Raw genomic sequence first — 19,380 nt, 5'->3', positions numbered from 1 at the left:
CATACCCATAGCAATTGAAAATGAGCATCTAGAAAATTTTTTGTCAGTTTGACTAATTTTTTTGTCATTTGAATTTAATAAAATTGTGCTAGCTTTTGGTATGTCTTTTGAAAAAGTTCATTTGCCTAGTAATTCATTTTTATTTTATTTTACAAAAAAGCCTGCCACAGACAGTTTGAGAAGCACTGATGTAGGTAAACTTCACTTTGGGTGAAGGTATGGAAATGTCTTCTGAAAGGGTTTGTGGTGCAGGCGAAGAATAAGGCTATGGGTAGGGGTGGAGGTAGTGGAAATTCAGTTACATAAAGTAGCATTACCTAAAGCCTACAGGCGAGAGCCTTTTATTTCCTGACGTTGTTTGTTTGTTTTTTTAATTGGTTCTGGTGACTGACATAAGAGTTGTAAAACAAGGGTGGAATCAAGTGTGACAGCTGGGTTTCTGTGCCGGGTAGTTGAATGAATCTTCATGTCATTCACTGAGATGTTGAATATGGAAGGAATAGCAGGTCTTGGGAGAGAGTTGATAAGTTCAGTTTGGGACTGGTTTTGAATTTGTATACCTAGGACATCCATATAGAAGATGTCTATGAGGAAGTAGGATTGATAGGACAGGTGAGACAGGAGTATGCGGGAAAGAGAACAAAAGGTTTGGCTGTGAGAGTGCTTAAACTAATAGGTGGAATAGAGCTTAACATGGGGTAGAAGTGAAAATAGGAGAGGACCAAAAAGTGGAAGACTCATTTATCCGATTTCCTGGTCAGGTTCCAGAAAGATATGCTGGGCGTAAATGTGGTTAGAGAGGTACACATGACTCAGAATTTTGAGAGCAGAAGTTTAGGGTGGTGGTAAGATCCTGATAATAGCCTGAAACCGTTAATAAATGTAATAAAGCCTTTGGTTTTATTGTCTTTTAATGTTATATTCATCCGTGTTTTTCTAACCCTTAGGGAAAAAATGAATTTGGTTAGGATTATCCATACTTTTATTATATTTTAGTCAGGCTAAAGATATTGTTAGGAAAGGGAAAAAATCTGGTTAGAGTAGATACCATGCTTTGTTATAGCGATTGATTTCAGAGGTGTTAAACTGTGAAAATACAGGGTCCAGCAGAAGTAATGCCTGCTTGAGTGTGATTAGTAGGGTAGTAATATGGGTGTAATAATTTATAGTGTTAATTTGAACATTTCACCTGAACTGTCATATAATGTGCTTCAATGTGATATTGTTATGTTACAGAATTACATGTTTATGATTTTGTAATAAAAAAGGGGCGTTGTTTGTGCTGGACCCTGTATACATCTTAGAATTTATGAAATAGGGTATGGATTATTGTATAACGCATAGAACACAGAATAATATGCTTGTGACCAGAATTTAAAATAAACTTCATTGACTTACAATCAGTAAAAAAGAGTTGTAGGGCTCTGACCTGTGTGGCTCAGTTGGTTGGCATCCGTTCCACAAAGTGAGATATCACTGGTTCGAGTCCCTGTCAGCGCACATGCCTGGGTTGCATGTGGTTCCATCCTCATTTGGGGTGTATATGAGAAGCAGCTGATTGATGTTTCTCTGTCACATCGATGTTTCTCTCCCTCTCTTTCTCTTTCCCTTCCCCTGTCTCTAAAAATAAATAAATAAAATCTTTAAAAAAATAAAGAGTTGTAGAGATTAAAAAGATAAAGTGATTGCCATAAAGCTATGAAAATGGAAAATTCTTCAATTTGAAATTATGATATACTTTCATCTTCAGCAATTAGCCTATTAAACATGAGGGTGAAATAAGATTTTATCTTTTTTATATATATATATATATATATTTTAAAGATTTTATTTATTATTTTTTAGAGAGGGGAAGGGAGGGAGAAAGAAAGGGAGAGAAATATCAAAGTGTGGTTGCCTCTCATGCACCCCCATCTGGGGACCTGGCCTGAAGCCCAGGCATGTGCCCTGACTGGGAATTGAACCAGCAACCCTTTAGTTCACAGGCCAGTGCTCAATCCACTGAGCCACACCAGCGAGAGCTACAGTCAGAGGTTTTGAGACTGTAGTTTCCCATGCTAGCACCCTGGGTTGTGAGGTCTGTCTCATTCCCCAGTTGTTCCAGTTTTATCTACTTGTGAATGTGGGACCGCCCAGTCCAGCAGCAACCACCTTGCTGCATCTCCTCTGCACCCCGGCTGCCTGTTTCTGTCCCTCCTACTAGTCTGGATGAATGTTTCTTTAGGTCCTTGGTTGTCGGACTTCCACACAGTTCAATTTTCTGGCAGTTCTGGTTGTTTTTTTGTTTTTAAATTGGTCGTTATCATTCTTTTGGTTGTGCAGGGAAGCAAGGCGTATCTACCTATACCTCCATCTTGGCTGGAAGCTCCTCTAGACCCTATATACATGCAGTAATTTGTAATAACAGGTGTTATTTAGAAAAATGATTAATTTTTTCCCTAGGATTTAATGGACCAGTGTGACTTCTTTTTATCATTTTTAGAAGCAATATAACTTCCTATTGTTAGACTTTTAAAGTTTTGAACATGTGACAGGGCTGTTGATTTCACTGAATCTTTAGGTTTTGAAAGCTGTCATTAGAAGTTTTGAATTGGTTTTTCAACAAGAAGCTACGGCATTTCTCTGTTATCTGAAGGGCATCTTTGGCAGTTTCACTGTATGTACTGTCAACCTGTTTATGGATAAAACTTGATAAAGTTTTTCAACAGGTACTTAGAGATATGGCCGTGTAGGCTGGAAATAAGAGTTCTGCTTTCTGAGCTATGGGTCAATTTTATTAGCAATTTAGAAACAGAGGAGGTTAATATTTACAAAACTGTTCATTATCAAGTATATAATCATATAAAGTTGTAGTAAACAAAATTTCACATACAATTTGATTATTTTCAGCCATGTGTGTGCATGCACATGTGTTTATGTGTGAGGGATGTTGGTAGTAATGGTGGGATGTGGGATATACTGTCCTGTCCTTTCCTGAATTCTATTCTCTAGTTGGCTTTTTAAAGTTAAATTTTCTGCCTGTGGATTCATTTTGAACTTTTTGTGTGAACTTAAGTTGTGTTTATTATTTTGCTGTGCTGACTTCAAAAAGGAGTTTTAACTGTCTTACAATAAAAAAAATTAAAATAACAGCAAAATGACAAAGGCAAACTAATGAAGAGTGAGAATTAAAGGTAGTGGGGTGGGTGGCTGGTCAGGAACCTGAGTGCATGCTAACGCATAACTCATACCAAATAAAATATTAAAATTGAGAATGAATCTCACTGCTGAGCATCATGGCAGCCAAGGCAAAGAGAACAAAATGGGTTATCTGATTTCACATATATTTGATATACGTGCATATCAGAAGATATAACCCTTCCTAGCTCTGAATTGAAACCTACTGCATTTTTGTAGGAGAGACTTGAGGCACAGCTCAGTGTGTAGTGTTTTCTGTTTGCATAAAATGCAGTAATTTGGAAGCAGTCTTTTACTCCTCTTATAACACCTAATAAAGACAAAGGATATAGAGTTAGATTATTTTTTATCCTGAAATATTTATCTTTTCTCAAGTATTTACCTGTATGGTTTTACAGTAGTATGGATTTGTAGCTCCAATTTGTACAAGGGATAAAATGTAGGAAATCTAGATGACTATAGAGTTAGCATTTTTAAATTGATTTTTTTAGAGAGAGAGACAGAGACATTTTTGTTCCACTGATTTATGCATTCATTGATTGATTCTTGTATGTGCCCTGACTGGGGATCGAACCTACAACCTTGGTGTATCAGGATGCTGCTTTAACCAACTAGCTCCCCAACCAGGTTTTAAACCTACTTTTTCTAGGTATGAACAGGTTTTGGCAGATGTCGTGTTACCAAACAAAAGTTGGGGTTTGGTTGCCAGCTGCCACCAATAGGCAAATTCTGGAGGCAGAGGTTGGTGAGAAAGGAAAGAGGTTTTATTCAAATGCTGCATAATCTCGGAGAATGGCAGACTTTTGTCTCAAAGCCCATTCCTCCTGGAAACCCAGAAGAAAACCCATCTGCCCTTAGCCGGACCATTTAAAGTACCATCCCTTGGGAACCACAGCTGACCACTGGGTGGTCATCCAATCAGCTCAGTTTTTCTCCTGGCCACTGTTAGGCCTCAGACCCTGTGTGGGGCCAATGATGCCATTGGCCATGTGGCTTGTAGGTCCAGGAGGTCCCCAAAATGCACTGGCCAGTGTTTGCAAGGTAGGTAAAAGGACATCCCTTCCTTCCTTGGGGATTATATTAGTTTTGGGTGTGGGAGTGGCCAGGTGCTTCCTCAAAATGCCCAAATTACTTCCCAAACTTGCATGCACTCTGGGAGGGTCCATCCCCCAACCAATCCCTTCCTTTCCCTAGGCTAGACTGACAGGTTTCTCCATCCTCACACCTCCCCCTGTGGCAGTTCTGACCGCCATGGCCATGTGCCTGCCTTCCCCTGATCCCTCCCCCAGTCAGGTACATGGAGCGGGTAGGAGGGCTTTTGCCCCATCCATTAGTTTGCTAGTCCTGCTCTGTCACCAGGAATAGGATGCTGTGCATGGGGCTGGGATGCATGCAGAGCATTGGCAAGGCCCAGCTTGGTTACCTGGATACCGTAGTCCTGTCTGCTGCCTCTGACAGTTAGTGATCTCTGATAGCCTCTCCTGTTCCCTGAGGTTTGGCCAGGCTACTGGTATCAGTGGCACAGCAATAATAATGTCAGCATGTGCCTGAATTGTTAGCATTTTATTTTGATTTCTAGAAGAGGAATGATTATTAAACAACTGGTAAGTGTTAGGTGCTATGGTAGATTCTTTCTAATATATGGTTCTATTTAATGTTAACATTCTGCAGGATTGGTGTTATCCCAGTTGTACAGTTGAGAGAGAAAGGTTAAGTAGTTTTCTTAGGGTATAGCTAGTAAATTGGTTGTAGAGCCTATCTTTCTTCTTTGAAGTTCTTTTTCTTTCCAGTCTTTCCACCACACCGCTTTTGTACATTTTTAGATCTGAATGTTTAGCATGTTTAAGATTCATGTGTGTGTATGCATGAGTGTGTGTGTGAGACAGGGAGGGAGAGAGAGAGAGAGAGGGAATTGTTTGGTGTGCATTGTTTTCCAGAGAATACCTGCTCTGCACAATAGTGACCTATAGGCATTTCAGGAGATGTTTCTGAAGAAACAGGTGCTATATAATGATTTTAAAAGAATTAGGATATAGTTTTTGTTCTTTTGTTGCCATCAAATATTTATTGAGGACTTATTAAGTGCCAGGCTGTGTGCTAAGTGCTTTATGTGAGAAATTTTATTTAATTTTCAGAACAAGCCAGAACTGGGTAGGGAGAGGTTAGGACATTTGCCCAAGGTTACCCAGTTGGTAGATGGTATAGTCAGGAGTAGTACTCATTATGACGAGCCTGACACCAAAACCTGTGCTGTCAGCCTTTGTACCAGTAATGACCAACAAAAATTTAATGTGAGCCATAAATGTGAGCTAAGTATGTAATTCACATTTTTCTGGTAGCCACATTAAAAACAAAAGTAAAAAGAAGAGGTGAAATGAATTTTAGTAACATTTAACTTACAAATACTATGGCAACATTTAGTCAATATGAAAAATTATCGAGATATATTTTTGCTAACATGTCTTTGAAATACGGTGTGTAATTTATGCTTAGAGTAGATCCCCATTTGGACTAGCTGCATTTCAAGTACTATCAGCCACATGTAGCTAGTGGCTACAGTATTGGACAACTCAGCTGTACATTATACTCATAGGAAGAAATTTGAAGAAGATATATCAGATCATTGAAGGATTTTTTAATGGAATTGGGGTGGAAGGAGAAATAGGTGACTTTTCTTTTTACATTAGACTATTGGCTTTTTTAAAAGTGAATATGTATTCTGATTTTTAAAACATGAGGAAATTTCTAATTTTAAATACCACTGTAAGGTATGTAAATGATTCAAATAAAATTCTCAAAAGTTCTCTATTGAAACAATGCGGAGACGGCTTTGGCTTAAAATCTTGTGACTCAGCTGCCATCAGTGTCTATTTCTATCTCTGTAAAATGTTTGATTTTTAAGCTATGATAATCAGGATGGTTCTGCCAGGATGACTTAGTGAAAGAGTTTACTCTCACATACAAGGTGGGGGGGACACAAAATAACCTGGAATTATCTTCTGGAGGGCAGGTCCCTTGGCTTCCCCTGCTAGGTGAGTGTTCTAAGAACTCATTTGTATCGGTGTACCACAGAGACTGTGTTAGGCTTCAGTGAAATTTTTAAAAATTTTTATGAGTTTATTTTTTAAATTATATTTTATGATTATGCTATTACAGTTGTCTCAATTTTTACCCCCTTTGACCTCTCCACCCAGCACCACCCCTCAGGGAATCCCCACATCATTATTTATGTTTATGGATCACGTGTGTAAGTTCTTTGGCTCCTCGATTTCCTATACTGTACTTTACATCCCCATGGCTATTTTGTAACTACCTATTTGTACTTCTTAATCCCCTCACCTCTTCACTCATTTCCCCATGCCCACCTCCCATCTGGCAGCCATCAAAATGTTCTCTGTATCTATGATTCTATCTCTGTTCTTGTTTGCTTAGTTTGCTTTTTTTAGACACAATTGTTGACAGATATGTATTTATTGCAATTTTATTATTCATAGCTTTGATCTTATTTTTCTTAAATAAGTCCCTTTAACATTTCATAGAATAATGGCTTGGCGATGATGAGCTCCTTTAGTTTGTTCTTGTCTGGAAAGCTTTTTATCTTCCCTTTGATTCTAAGTGATAGGTTTGCTGGGTAGAGCAATCTTGGTTGTAGGTCCCTGCTTTTCATGACTTGAATATTTCTTGCCAATCCCTTCTAGCCTGCAAAGTTTCTTTTGAGAAATCAGCTGACAGTCTTGTGGGAACTCCCCTGTAGGTAACTAACTGCTTTTCTCTTGCTGCTTTTAAGATTCTCTCTTTATCTTTAACCTTTGGCATTTTAATTATGATGTGTTTTGGAGTGGGCCTATTTTCATCCATCTTATTTGGGACTCTCTGTGCTTCCTGGACTTGCATGTCTATTGCCTTCACCAAATTAGGGAAGTTTTCTTTTATTATTTTTTCAAATAGATTTCCAATTTCTTGCTGTTTTCCTTTCTCCTTCCTGCACACTCATGATGAGAATGTTGGAAAGCTTGAGGTTGTCTCAGAGGCTCCTTCCGCTATCCTTGTTTTTTTGGATTCTTTTTTCTTGTTGTTCTGATTGGTTCTTTTTTGTTCCTTATGTTCCAAATCATTGATTTTATTCTTGGCTTCATCCACTCTACTGTTTTTTCCCTGTAAATTGTTCTTTATTTCAATTAGTGTATCCTTCATTTCTGTCTGGATCTGCTTTATGCTGTTGAGGTCCTCACTAAGTTCCCCAAGCATCCTTATAACCACAGTTTTGAACTCTGCATCTGATAATTTGTTTATCTTTCTTTTGTTTAGTTGTTTTTCTGGAGTTTTGATCTGTTCTTTCATTTGGGCCATATTTCTTTGTTTCTTTATTCTGTCAGCCTCCCTGTGTTTGTTTCTATGTATTAGATAGAGCAGCAATGACTCCCTGTCTTGGTAGCGTGGCCTAATGTGGGAAGTGCCTGTAGGGTCCTGTGGCACAGCATACCCTGTCACCCAAGCTGAGGACTCAAGTGTGTCCTTCCCGTGGGCTGTGTAAACCCTTCTCTTGTAATTAAGTCTTGATTGCTGTTGGCAGGTCGATGGGAGGGATTTACACAGGCCCACTAGCTGACAAGGACTGGCTGTGACCACTGACCACCAACCCCCACCCTCTGTGGAGGGTCAGCTGTTCGAGGGCAGGGTGGTGGTACTCTGACATGGTCCATAGCTGTTCACTGGCAGTGCAGGCTCTCAGATTTCCCAGGTGATATAGGCCAAGTCAGTTGCAGGCCCCCACCTGTGTTTTGCCTGGGGCCACCCTGCCTGAGTTATAAAGCAATGTGAAATGGCTGCTACTTGTGCTGGGCTTAGAGATCCTCAGGAGAAGCAGGCTGTGAATCTAGGCTGGCTGCTGCTAGTGCTGGGCCTGGAGTCACCTAGCATGAGATACAAGAGTTAGGGACTCACTGAGGCTGGCTCTTGCTTGTTTGATAGGATTTGGAAAGTTGTGAAGCATGAACCAAGACCAGCCCTTCAGATGGAAAAGCCACTGCTAAAGCCAGCTGTTGCTTGGGTGGGCTGGAAAGTTGTTTGGGACAGAGCCCCAGGGGATTTCCATGGTGGAGAAACAGTGTTAGCCATGTAGATGGGGTCTCAGCTATGGCTAAGTCTGTGTGTGGTTTCTTTAAGGAGAATTGCTTGGGACTCCTGAAGTGTCTTCTACCAACTTAATCTCCGCTGGTTTTTGCAGGCAGAAATTATGGGGACTTAGCTTCTTGGCACTGGAACCCTGGGGTGGGGGGGTATGGTGTGGGGCTGAGACTCCCCACTCCTGAGATATCTCTTCCGAATTTTTATCCACCACAGGTAGACGTGGGGCCAGCATATTTCATGGCTCTGCCCATCTACCAGTCTGAATGGAAGTGGTTTCTGTAATTCTGTAGTTGTTAGACTTCCATTCAACTCGATTTCTAACAGTTCTGAGTGATGATTGTTCTATACATTGTAATTTTGATGTTGTGCAAGGAGGAAAGCTGTGTTTACGTATGCTGCCATCTTGACCAGAAGTGTCAGAAGTCTTTTATAAGAATTTATTTGAGCCAATCTGAGAGTGAATTTTTTTTAAAACTTTTTCAATATGTTTGCCCATTTCATGATGGGTGATTTACGAGCACAACTGCCCACACCGCACTGAGTGTTCAGCAGTTCTTGTCCAAAGAAATGGCATGAGCCCCCCCTCATGCCCCACCCACTGTATTTACCCGATATTACCCCGAGTGACTTTGTTTTGTTTCCCACAATGAAGAGTTCTCAACGGGAAATGTTTTGCTGAAGTGGAAGAGGTGAAACAAAAAACAGCAGAAGCACTAAAAGGCAACAAAATCGATGAGTTCAAAAACTGTTTTGAGCAGTGGAAAAATGGTCTCGATCGGTGTATTGCATCAAATCGAGAGTACTTTGAAGGTGATTGAAGTCCAAACATGTAAGAATAAATATATAATTTTTTATAAATAAATTGGGGGGGGTTTGTGTCCCCACTTGTACCTAGTGGGTTCTGTTGTTAAAGAAGTTACTTCCAGCCCCAGCTAGTGTGGCTGGTCTGTGAACCAAAAGGTTGCCAGTTCGATTCCCAGTCAGGGGACATGCCTGGGTTGCAGGCCAGTTCCCCAGTAAGGGATGTGTAAGAGGCAAACACACACACTGATGTTTCTCTCTCTCTCTTTCTCCTTCCCTTCCCCTCTCTCTAAAAATAAATAAGTACAATCTTTAAATAAATAAAGAAGCTACTTCCTTGATTGTTCCCACACATTGAGTTTTTGCGGTCTTATACTTTCATTTCTAAGGTGTTCTAGCTCGCATGCGTGTGTGTGTGTTGAGGGATGAAGGGAAGTCTAAAGGGATGGCAGGACTGCCCTTATACCTCTTTATGCTAATAACTAATTTCTTCACGTGCAATTATGTCTTCCCCAATTCTGTCCACTCTCAGTGAGGGGATATCATCCAGCTTCCTCTTTTTACCCTGGTTGCCTGACTGTGGGAACTTTATCTTTGTCTGCACCAGGAAGAACCAGAATTTGGCCACCTAACCTAAGCTGGACTTTGAAAGATGAAAAGATTGAGGGATTTTCATTGAGAATTCAGTATTTCATTTCACCTGGATGTTTCCTCCGAAGTAAGAATGATGATAGTGAAAGAAGCAGTCTTTTAAATTGTTCTTAGCAATTTTATTATCTTTACACCAATTGTTTTAATATGCACAATGCAAAGTCACCTAAACAAAATTACTTTGTTGATTTGTCAAAGCAAAGGGAAACCCTTGCTAGTGATTCCAGGCCTGTGTGGTTTGATATATAATCATCAGCTATGTACTTGATAAGAACAACTGTTCTTTTATACTAGATTGAATTATATGCAACTAGGGTGCAAAAACTTGTGCTTTAGAAAAAATGAGTGTCATTCCATAGTACATATAAAATTACAATTATTTGTTTACATCCCTTCCCTTCATACCTTGTGAGTAGACAGTTTAGGTTTTATCAGATTTCATTCTACCTTTTTTTAAATAAAGATTTTATTTATTTATTTTTAGAGAGAGGGGAACAGAAAGAAAAAGAGAGGGAGAGAAACATCAATGAGTGGTTGCCTTTTGTGCCCCTACTGGGAACCTGGTCTACAACCCGGGCATGTGCCCTGACTGGGAATGGAACAAGCGACCCTTTGGTTCACAGGCTGGCACTCAGTGCACTGAGCCACACCAGCCAGGGCTACCTTTTGATTATAAATGGCCAAACAGATGCTGTTACTTAAAAAATATTCATTATATTTAAGTACTTTTAAATGATATAGGCTTATTACAAACAAAATAGGAAATAATTTAGGTGTTCATAATAAAATTTCATGTTTTCCCTTGTTCCCAGTCTCCAGAAGTAGTGGTTTCTTCCTTTCCTTTCCGTTCTTTCATTCTTTTTTAAATTAGAAAGGATATATGCTTATTTTTTTTCTCCTGATTACATGGACGAGTTTAGTTGCTGTTTGAATTTGCTTTTCAATCTTTATTTTCCTCAAAAAAAAAAAGTCTACTTCAGTAAGTACAGAGTTTCAGTTTTTGGAATAACTGTTAATAGTGCTGTTTCATTTTGATATCATTTCTTTTTATTTTGAAAGATCTTTCCAGTTTTATAATTCTTAAAAATACTTCTCTCTCTTCTGGAGTCCCCCAATATGATTTTAAGCTATTCACCGATTTTCTTACATCTTGGCCTTCACCCTTCTTAATTAAATTGGGCAGACAAGTTCTTACCAAGATATAACTAAGACAATCTACGTAGAGAAGATAATTTGTGTGCAGATGGTTAGAATTTTTGGCCAGGACAATAAAAGACCTCATTCCTTCTCCTTTGTTACTAATGACAGATGCGTTTTCATTCTGTTTTATATTATTGTCCCCCTGTATCTGTTTGAATTTATGTATAAATTGTGTAGAGCTTTAACAGTAAGATTCCAGAATGCTTCTTTAGTTTGTTGCTGTGTTTGCTAAAAAGAAATGAAGGTAGCACTGGTGGAAGAAATAGGTTTTAAGTTGCCTTTCTAGTTTATATGGAATTGTAGCCCTCAAGGCTCTACAACTTTATTGAACTGCTAAATGAGAAGGTAAAAATACCTTCATTTAATTGCCACCCCCCTTAGGTTAAGTAGGGTGTTTATATGTTTTGTAAATCACCTTTAATTACCACAAACATAAATTACTGTTTTCCAGAGCCCACCTCCCCCTCTCCTAAGCCAGTCCTTTAAAAGTTTAAAATGAGTCACACATTTTTGCATAGACACAAATTGCCAATATAAAGCTGTCTTTGTACACTAAAATAATGGAGTTTTTTTCTTTGGGTCCTGTAATTTTCTTTTTCAACAGTATTTATTAAATTAATCTAGTATTGGATTGCAGTAAACAATCTGACCAAAAAACATGTTTTCTTTGTTTCTTCGATACAAATTCAATGGGTTAAGTAATTATGCAGTGGTTCTCATCTACAAATACAATGCATTCTAATAACCAACTCTGTTTACTGTGGAAAATGTTGCAGCAGTAGGAGACAGTTCCTTCTCTAGTTTGCATTGTAATATTGTATGAAGCTATTTAATCTACTAGCTCTTTATAATGTAATTGCTTGAACATATTCTCATATTCATAGTGGTCTTATATTTACTTTAGGTACATGAAGCTTTCTCATTTTTTTCTTGAATGTCTTTTCTGACATGTTTTAGAGGTCTGGTTTCCTGTCTTTGCTTGAAATAGTAACTATATGGATTCTTTTTAAAACTCTTCTCACTAATGAGTTGAAATTACTCAGGGATGTTAGGCCAACTTTTAAGGTCCTGGAGAATCTCTTGATCTTTAGGCATCAAATTTTTAAACTGTATTTTTCTTAGTTGTCAAAACACTGTCATTACGTTAAGTTGAAAATGTAAGTATTGAGACTCATTTGGTTTTGAAAACCAGTGCATTCATTGTTATACTCAACTTGCATGAATGAAATCAGATAGCACTTGTGTTTTATTACAATGAGCCTTCAATTTCTTTGTAACTGGTCCTTTTGCAAATTCTACACTGACACCCTTAAACCACCCATTGTATCCCAGATACAGTTTTCATATATCAATGACTTGTAATTTTGAGCTTATGGGTTGGTAGTGTCACCTGCCAGCCCAGGCATTTGAAGGAAAGGCAGGGCTTCTTCTAAGGACTACAAGCTGTGTAGCGGCACTGGTCCTTTAGAACCGTAAGTTTCCTCTTCTTTGCATTGGTGAAGTCCTGGTGTCCCCTCAGAACTCCTGGACAGCCCTGAGCCTTGAGTTTGCTTGTCCAGATCTGTGATGTCCTCTTCCTGGTCCATCTTCTCCACTCCAAGTCTGTCTTTGCTGTCCTCACTCCCTCTGTGGGTGGAAGGAGTGCTGCCTGGCTGGCCTGGACTTGGGTGATTCAGCTCTTGCCATAGTACTGAAACCCGCTGGGCCACCAGACCTTTAGATATTTTGCACTTCACATAGGTAAGGAGTTGGCTCAGGGGAAGTTAGTTTTATTTCTCTTCCCTGGAACATGAGATGAAAGGGACAACAATTGTATCTACCTTCTCTTCCAGCCAGTTGTGAAGGTCTTCTCCTGTCAGGTTGTCAGATGGATAGAACTGGAACTATGGATTATACACTAATTTAGTGTCTGCCATGATGAAATAACTGCTTGAGTTAAAGCCAACCAGTGGATTATACATTAATTTATAGCTTTCTGAGAATGGTGTTATTACTCATCCCCCTCAACTAAATTTATTTTTCCAAGTTTAATAAAGCATTAGTGTGAAAATGCAGGGATTACACCTATTCTACCCATTTTCCTAACTTGTTTTTTCCATCGTTGCATATACAGCTGAATTCTCATTTGTGTATTGTGGGTGACATGTTTGGAAAGAACTCTAATTAAAATAATTTTGAGGACCAGGGCCAACATGAAGGGCCCAGAGCCTGGGAAGGCACCGTGTGGCAGCCACAGGGTCCCCTTAGAGCAGTCCCAAGCGTCCCTGCATTGGGCCGGGAGCAGTTGGCCAGGGGAGGGAGGAAACCTTCCTGCAAGTGCAAGCCAACCTGTAGACCTGTCACAATGCTGCAACTGGGAAAATGAAATGGACAAAGTAAGATGAAGGGCGGGTGTGTCCCCTGTGCCACCAACACCTGGCAGGATTGGAGCAGGAGATGAGTGCGCATGTGGAGCATTGCCTTTCTAAGAGGGAAGACTCCTGCATGTCTGAGGATGATGCTGTGGACATCGAGCATGAGAACAGCAACCACTTTGGGGAGTATGAATGGGTGGGGCAGAAGTGGATATGGGCCACCACTCTCCCAGAAGGTGGTTTCTGGCTTCATCATGTGCAGTGCCGAAGAGAATCTGGACAGTGATGCTGACTTGGATATGGATGGGGATGACACTTTGTATTATGGGAAGCCACAATACATGGAGGCTTACGTCATCTCCTCCTCAGGTGAGGAGTCTGGTGAAGCCAAGGAGAGAGAGAGGCATTCTGGGAGCAGTCCTAAATGGCGGCCCTCCCAGCACACATATCACACACTGGCTCTAAATGGGCCAGTGATGAGATGCCATCTACCAGCAGCAGGGAGAGCAACAAGCAGGAGGCTGTGCAAAAGACCTTCAAGAATAGTGACATTGAGAAGATAACCGAAGATTCACCTGTGACCACATTTAAGGCCCTGAAGGCTCAGGTCAGGGAACTTGAATAGCAGCCATCTGGTGGGAACTGTTATAAGTGCGTCATCTGCATGGACTCGTACTTGATGACCCTAATGTCCATCCATTGTTGGCATGTGCACTGTGAGGAGTGCTGGCTGCAGAACCTGGGTCCCAAGTGGCTCTGCCCTCAGTTCAACACTATCACAGCGCCTGGAGACCTGCGGAGAACCTACTTGTGAGCTAGCCACCCCAGGCAGGCCTTGTTTCAGGCAGCCCAGCCTGCCTGCCTCTGTGATGTGACCCTATCCTTTGTACATACTTGCACACGGTTTTCCCACGTACATACATGTGTGAGTGTGTGCTCATGCACACACACACACACACACACACAGGCCTCTGGAGCCAGAATGGAGGCTGAGGCCCAGGCCCAGCCTGCTGGCTCCCATCAAAATTGGGGACCATACTTATTCCAGGTTCTATTCCCAAGGTGGGACAGGTAGGTGTAGTAGGTGAGGTGGGTAGCAGGGCAAGTCTCCTGAGATCCTGCCTCCAGACCAACTGATAGACAGATAGTCAGACATGCAAAAACCACACTGAAGCACATGTAATATAGGCCGGGTATTTTTACAGTGTTGTATATAAATGGAATAACTCCTCACCCTTTCCACTCCCTACCCTTTGGTTGTGTGATTTTTTTCTTTTTTAAAGAACATCTGGAAACAGTGCCTCTTTTAGGGCTGGTTTGGGGCTCAACCCATCCACCTCTTGGGGTGCTTGCTTCTCTCTCTCCCATGGTGTCCCTTCCCTCTCCCATTTGCTCAGTGTTCACTGGTGTATACTGTATTTCTTCTCCCAGACTTGGGGCACATGCCCTAAGGGACATGATCCTGTGTTTAGTCTTAGCTCCTGGGGCTCTTCATAAGGATTTGGGGAGTGGGGAGGCACAGAAATGGGAACTGAGCTGCAGCAGGGATTGAGGTTGGGGTTGGATGAGGGTGCTCCTAGCTGCCCAGCCTTCTGCTAAGAACCATTCCTGAGATTAGAGCTGCTGTTCCCAGGGAAAAGGGTTGTCTCCCTTCCCCTCCCCTGTGCCCATGGTGTGATGCTGTGTCTGTATATTCTATACAAAGGTACTTGTCCTTTGCCTTTGTAAACTACACTTGACATGGATTAAACCAATATAAACAAAAAATAATAATTTTGAGTATGATTTTTAAAAACAATTGTAAGTGTTATATTAGGGGTTAAAATCTGACCAGGGTTTACTGTTTTACTTTAAAGAACCGAGGAAGGCCCTGGCCGTGTTGCTCAGTTGGTTGGAACGTTGTCTGCTATACCAAAAGATGGTGGGTTCAATCCTGGGTTGGGACACCTATGGTACGGGAGGCAACTGATCTGATCACAAGGCAACCAACTGATCAATGTTTCTCTTTCACATCAATGTTTCTTTTTTTAATATATAATTATTTTTGAGATGTTTCATCTCTTTATTTTACTGTTTTAAAAGATTTTATTTATTTATTTTTAGAGAGGGGAAGGGAGTGAGAAAGAGAGGGAGAGAAACATTGATCAGTTACCTCTAGTCTGAGAACCAAACCACAACACATGTGTGTGCCCTGACCAGGAATCAAAGCAGAGATGTTTCACTTTGCGAGATAATGCCCAACCCACTAGGCTACTCTGGTCAGGGCTCCCTCTCCCCATCTGCCCCTCCACCCCTTTCCTTCTCTCCTGCTCTTCCTCTCCCTTCATCCCTCCCCCCTTTTCTTCTCTCTCCCCCTCTCTCTGTGTCCCCTCTCTCCCTCTTCCCCTCTCCCTCCTTTCCTCCTCCCTCCCTCTCTCCCTCGTCCCTCTCTACCCCCTCCCTATCTCTCACTCACCAATAACCCTTTACTGGGCTGGTGATACTATCTGTTGACAGTTGGTGAAAGGAACTGTTCTGCCCAACATTTTCATACCTTGTTTCTTTCCCTTTACATGAAATCAGTAATAATAAGTACTATTACCAGAAGCTTTATTTCTTGAGGATAATCTATTACAGGCAGTATACTAAAGAATCTGTTACCTGATTTAATCTTTCACAAGATTTACATGAAGTATGTACTACTATTCCTGTTTCTCATACTACAGAAACAACTAGAGAGGTTAAGTGTCTCATTCAAGTTAGTAAATGGCAGAACTGAGAGTTGAATCAGGGCTCTGTGATCTAAAGCCCTTCCTTTTAGGACTACTGGCCAAGATGGAGGTGTAGGTAGACACACTGAGCCTCCTTGCACAACCAAAAGAAGGTCAACAACAAATTTAAAAACGGAAAACAACCATAATTGACAGAAAATTGAACTGTATGGAAATCCGATAACCAAGGAGTTAAAGAAGAATCATTCATCCAGACCAGTAGGAGGACCAGGGCAGGCAAGGCCTCGGCTGGTGGACTCTGCAAGGTAGCAGATTGCAAACTGGGTGGTCCCACATTCGCATGCAGAAAAACCAGGAAGAACAATTGGGGAGCGAGACAGACCACGAAACCTAGGGTTCCAGTTTGGGGAAATAAAGCCTCAAACCTCTGATTGAAAACACCTGTGGGGGTTGAGGCAGCAATGGGAGAAACTCCCAGCCTCACAGGAGAGTTTGTTAGAGAGATCCACATTGTCCTAGAACCTACACAAACCCACCCACCTGGGAATCAGGACCAGAAGGGCCCAATTTGCTTGTGGGCAGTGAAGGAAGTAACTGAAAATGAGCAGAGCAGAGAACAGAACAAGTGGCACTGTTCCCTCTTGGACCCCTCCCCCACATACAGCATTACATCCCAGTGTCATGAGTTGCCCCGCCCTGGTGAACACCTAAGCTCCACCCCTTACTGTGTAACAGGCGTGCCAAGACAAAAAAAAAAAATGGCCCAAATGAAAGAACAGATCAAAGCTCCAGAAAAAATACAACTAAGTGATGAAGAGATAGCCAACCTATCGAATGCACAGTTCAAAACATTGGTAATCAGGATGCTCACAGAATTGATTGAATATGGTCGCAAATTAGATGAAAAAATGAAGGCTATGGTAAGTGAAATAAAGGAAAATGTAGAGGGAACCAACAGAAACTGGGACTCAAATTAACCATTGGGAGCAGAAGGAAGAAATACACATTCAACCAGAACAGAATGCAGAAACAAGAATCCAAAAATAATGAGGAGAGGATTAGGAACGTCCAGGACATCTTTAAACGTTCCAACATCCGAATCATAGTGGTGCCAGAAGGAGAAGAGGAAGAGCAACAAATTGAAAATTTATTTGAAAACATAATGAAGGAAAACTTCCCCAATCTGGCAAAGGGAATAGACTTCCAGGAAGTCCAGGAAGCTCAGAGAGTCCCAAAGAAGCTGGACCCAAGGAGGAACACACCAAGGCACATCATAATTACATTAGCCAAGACTAAGGATAAGGAGAGAATCTTAAAAGCAGCAAGAGTAAAGGAGACAGTTACCTACAAAGGAGTTCCCATAAGACTGTCAGCTGATTTCTCAAAAGAAACCTTGCAGGCAAGAAGGAGCTGGAAAGAAGTATTTGAAGTCATGAAAGGCAAGGACCTACATCCAAGATTACCCTATCCAGCAAAGCTTTGATTTAAAATGGAAGGGCAGATAAAGTGCTTCCCAGATAAGGTCAAGTTAAAGGAGTTCATCATCAACAGCCCTTACTAAATTAAATGTTAAAGGGACTTATCTAAGAAAAAGATAAAAAATATGAATAGTAAAGTGACAACAAATTCAGTTATTAACAACCAAATCTAAAACAAAAATAAAAACAAACTAAGCAAACAACTAGAACAGGAACAGAATCACAGAAATGGAGATCACATGGAGGGTTATCAATGGAGTGGGAGGGGGAGAAAGGGGGGAAAGGTACAGAGAATAAGTGGCATAAATGGTAGGTAGAAAATATACAGGGGGAGGTTAAGAATAGTATAGGAAATGTAGAAGCCAAAGAACTTATAAGTGTGACCCATGGACATGAACTAAAGTGGGGGAATGTGGATGGGAGGGGGTGTGTAGGGCAGAGGGGAATAAAGGGGGGAAAAAGGGACAAGTATAATAGCATAATCAATAAAATATATTTAAAAAATAAAGCCCTTTTAAAACCATTATGTGATATGTTGTGTGCATTTTTAGTTACTTGGTTATAATATTCATGTCCTATATTTAAGTCTTAGTCACCTTTACCTTAGAACCTAGTTAAGTCAAGGAAATCTTCATATTTTTTGAACCTAAAGTACTCATGGTAGTTACTTTGATATGCATTAGTGTTTCTAGGGATACAGTTCAGAGGGGAAGAGAGATCACATTTTTGGTTCACACTGAAGAGAAGTGATTTTTGGTTGTTAAAGGTAGGTGTTTTGTGTAGGCAAAAAGTTGCTTTCCTTTTTTTGAAAGCAACTTATGTATGGTAAGGAAAATACATTTTATGTTAGAAAGGGATACTTATACTGTTGATTAGCATCAGTATGTCAGCTTTTTTATCTAGAATTTTAAAAATTGAATTTAAAGAGTACAGAAACTTATTTTTACCAAATGAACATTACATTTGAAATACTTTGGCGACTAAGGCATTTTCCCCTAAGTCATGGGTATGTGGATTGGATACAAAAAATGGGATTATATTGATATTTTCTTAGGATAAAGTTGGCACAATGGATTGATTCATTAGCATCTTACAAAGGTGAGTAGTGATACTTTTTGATCATTACAAAATCATAGACTTAAGTACTTTTTATGTTGCAGTTTATTGCAGTTATTACCCTTACAGGTTCAGGTTGTTCCATTCTTGGCTGAAGGAGCCTCTCTGAGTTGGTTCCTGAACTCTTGATACTACTCTTGCCGTCTTTGAGAGCCTTGTGCTATCTTGTTCCTGGCTTAGCTTTTCCATACCCTGCTGTAGATGTGGAGATAGCCAAATGTCCAAAGAGCTCCGGTACCTTTTTTTAACTGCCATGATGTTTTTCACTCAACTATCTTTTATAGTCCTATTCTGAAATCATTTTTATAAAAAAGAATGCAACTTTTCAGCCACCTACCCCAATGTGGAGAGGTGGAAAAATATCTTAAAAGGAATTGGGATTAAGAACCTCTAAAGCAGCAGTTCTCAAACTTTTTGGTCTCAACACTCTTTTATATTCTTAAAATTTTTAAGAGCTCCCCAAAACTTGTGTTTATGTAGGTTAATATCGATTAATATTTACCATATTAGAAATTAAAACTAAGATTATTAAAAATTATTTCTTAATGTATTTTAAAATAGCACCGATAAACCCATTAAAAGTTAATATATGCCTATTTGGAAAATAATTATACTTTCTAAAAGAAAAATATTTAATAAGAATTGTAGGATTGTTTTATATTTAACAAATCTCTTTAACAGCTGGCATAATACAAGGTAGCTAGATTATCATACTTGTGCACTTAATATTTTCCAATATTTCACTTTGGTTGAGGTATATGA

The 19,380-nt window shown here is 40.2% G+C and overlaps 1 protein-coding gene and 1 pseudogene across 1 annotated transcript in view; both read left to right on the top strand.

Moving 5' to 3' along the window:
- OLA1 (Obg like ATPase 1) overlaps positions 1–19,380 on the top strand; it is a 150,364-nt gene that overhangs the window by 20,774 nt on the left and 110,210 nt on the right. The window lies entirely within an intron of this gene.
- Positions 4,429–14,237, top strand: LOC112305839 (E3 ubiquitin-protein ligase RNF220 pseudogene; annotated as a pseudogene).

This window comes from Desmodus rotundus, chromosome 2 (assembly GCF_022682495.2).
Source record: "Desmodus rotundus isolate HL8 chromosome 2, HLdesRot8A.1, whole genome shotgun sequence".
Lineage (NCBI taxonomy): Eukaryota > Metazoa > Chordata > Mammalia > Chiroptera > Phyllostomidae > Desmodus > Desmodus rotundus.
The sequence above is the reverse complement of the archived record's forward strand: the minus strand, read 5'-3'. Positions and strand labels throughout refer to the sequence as shown.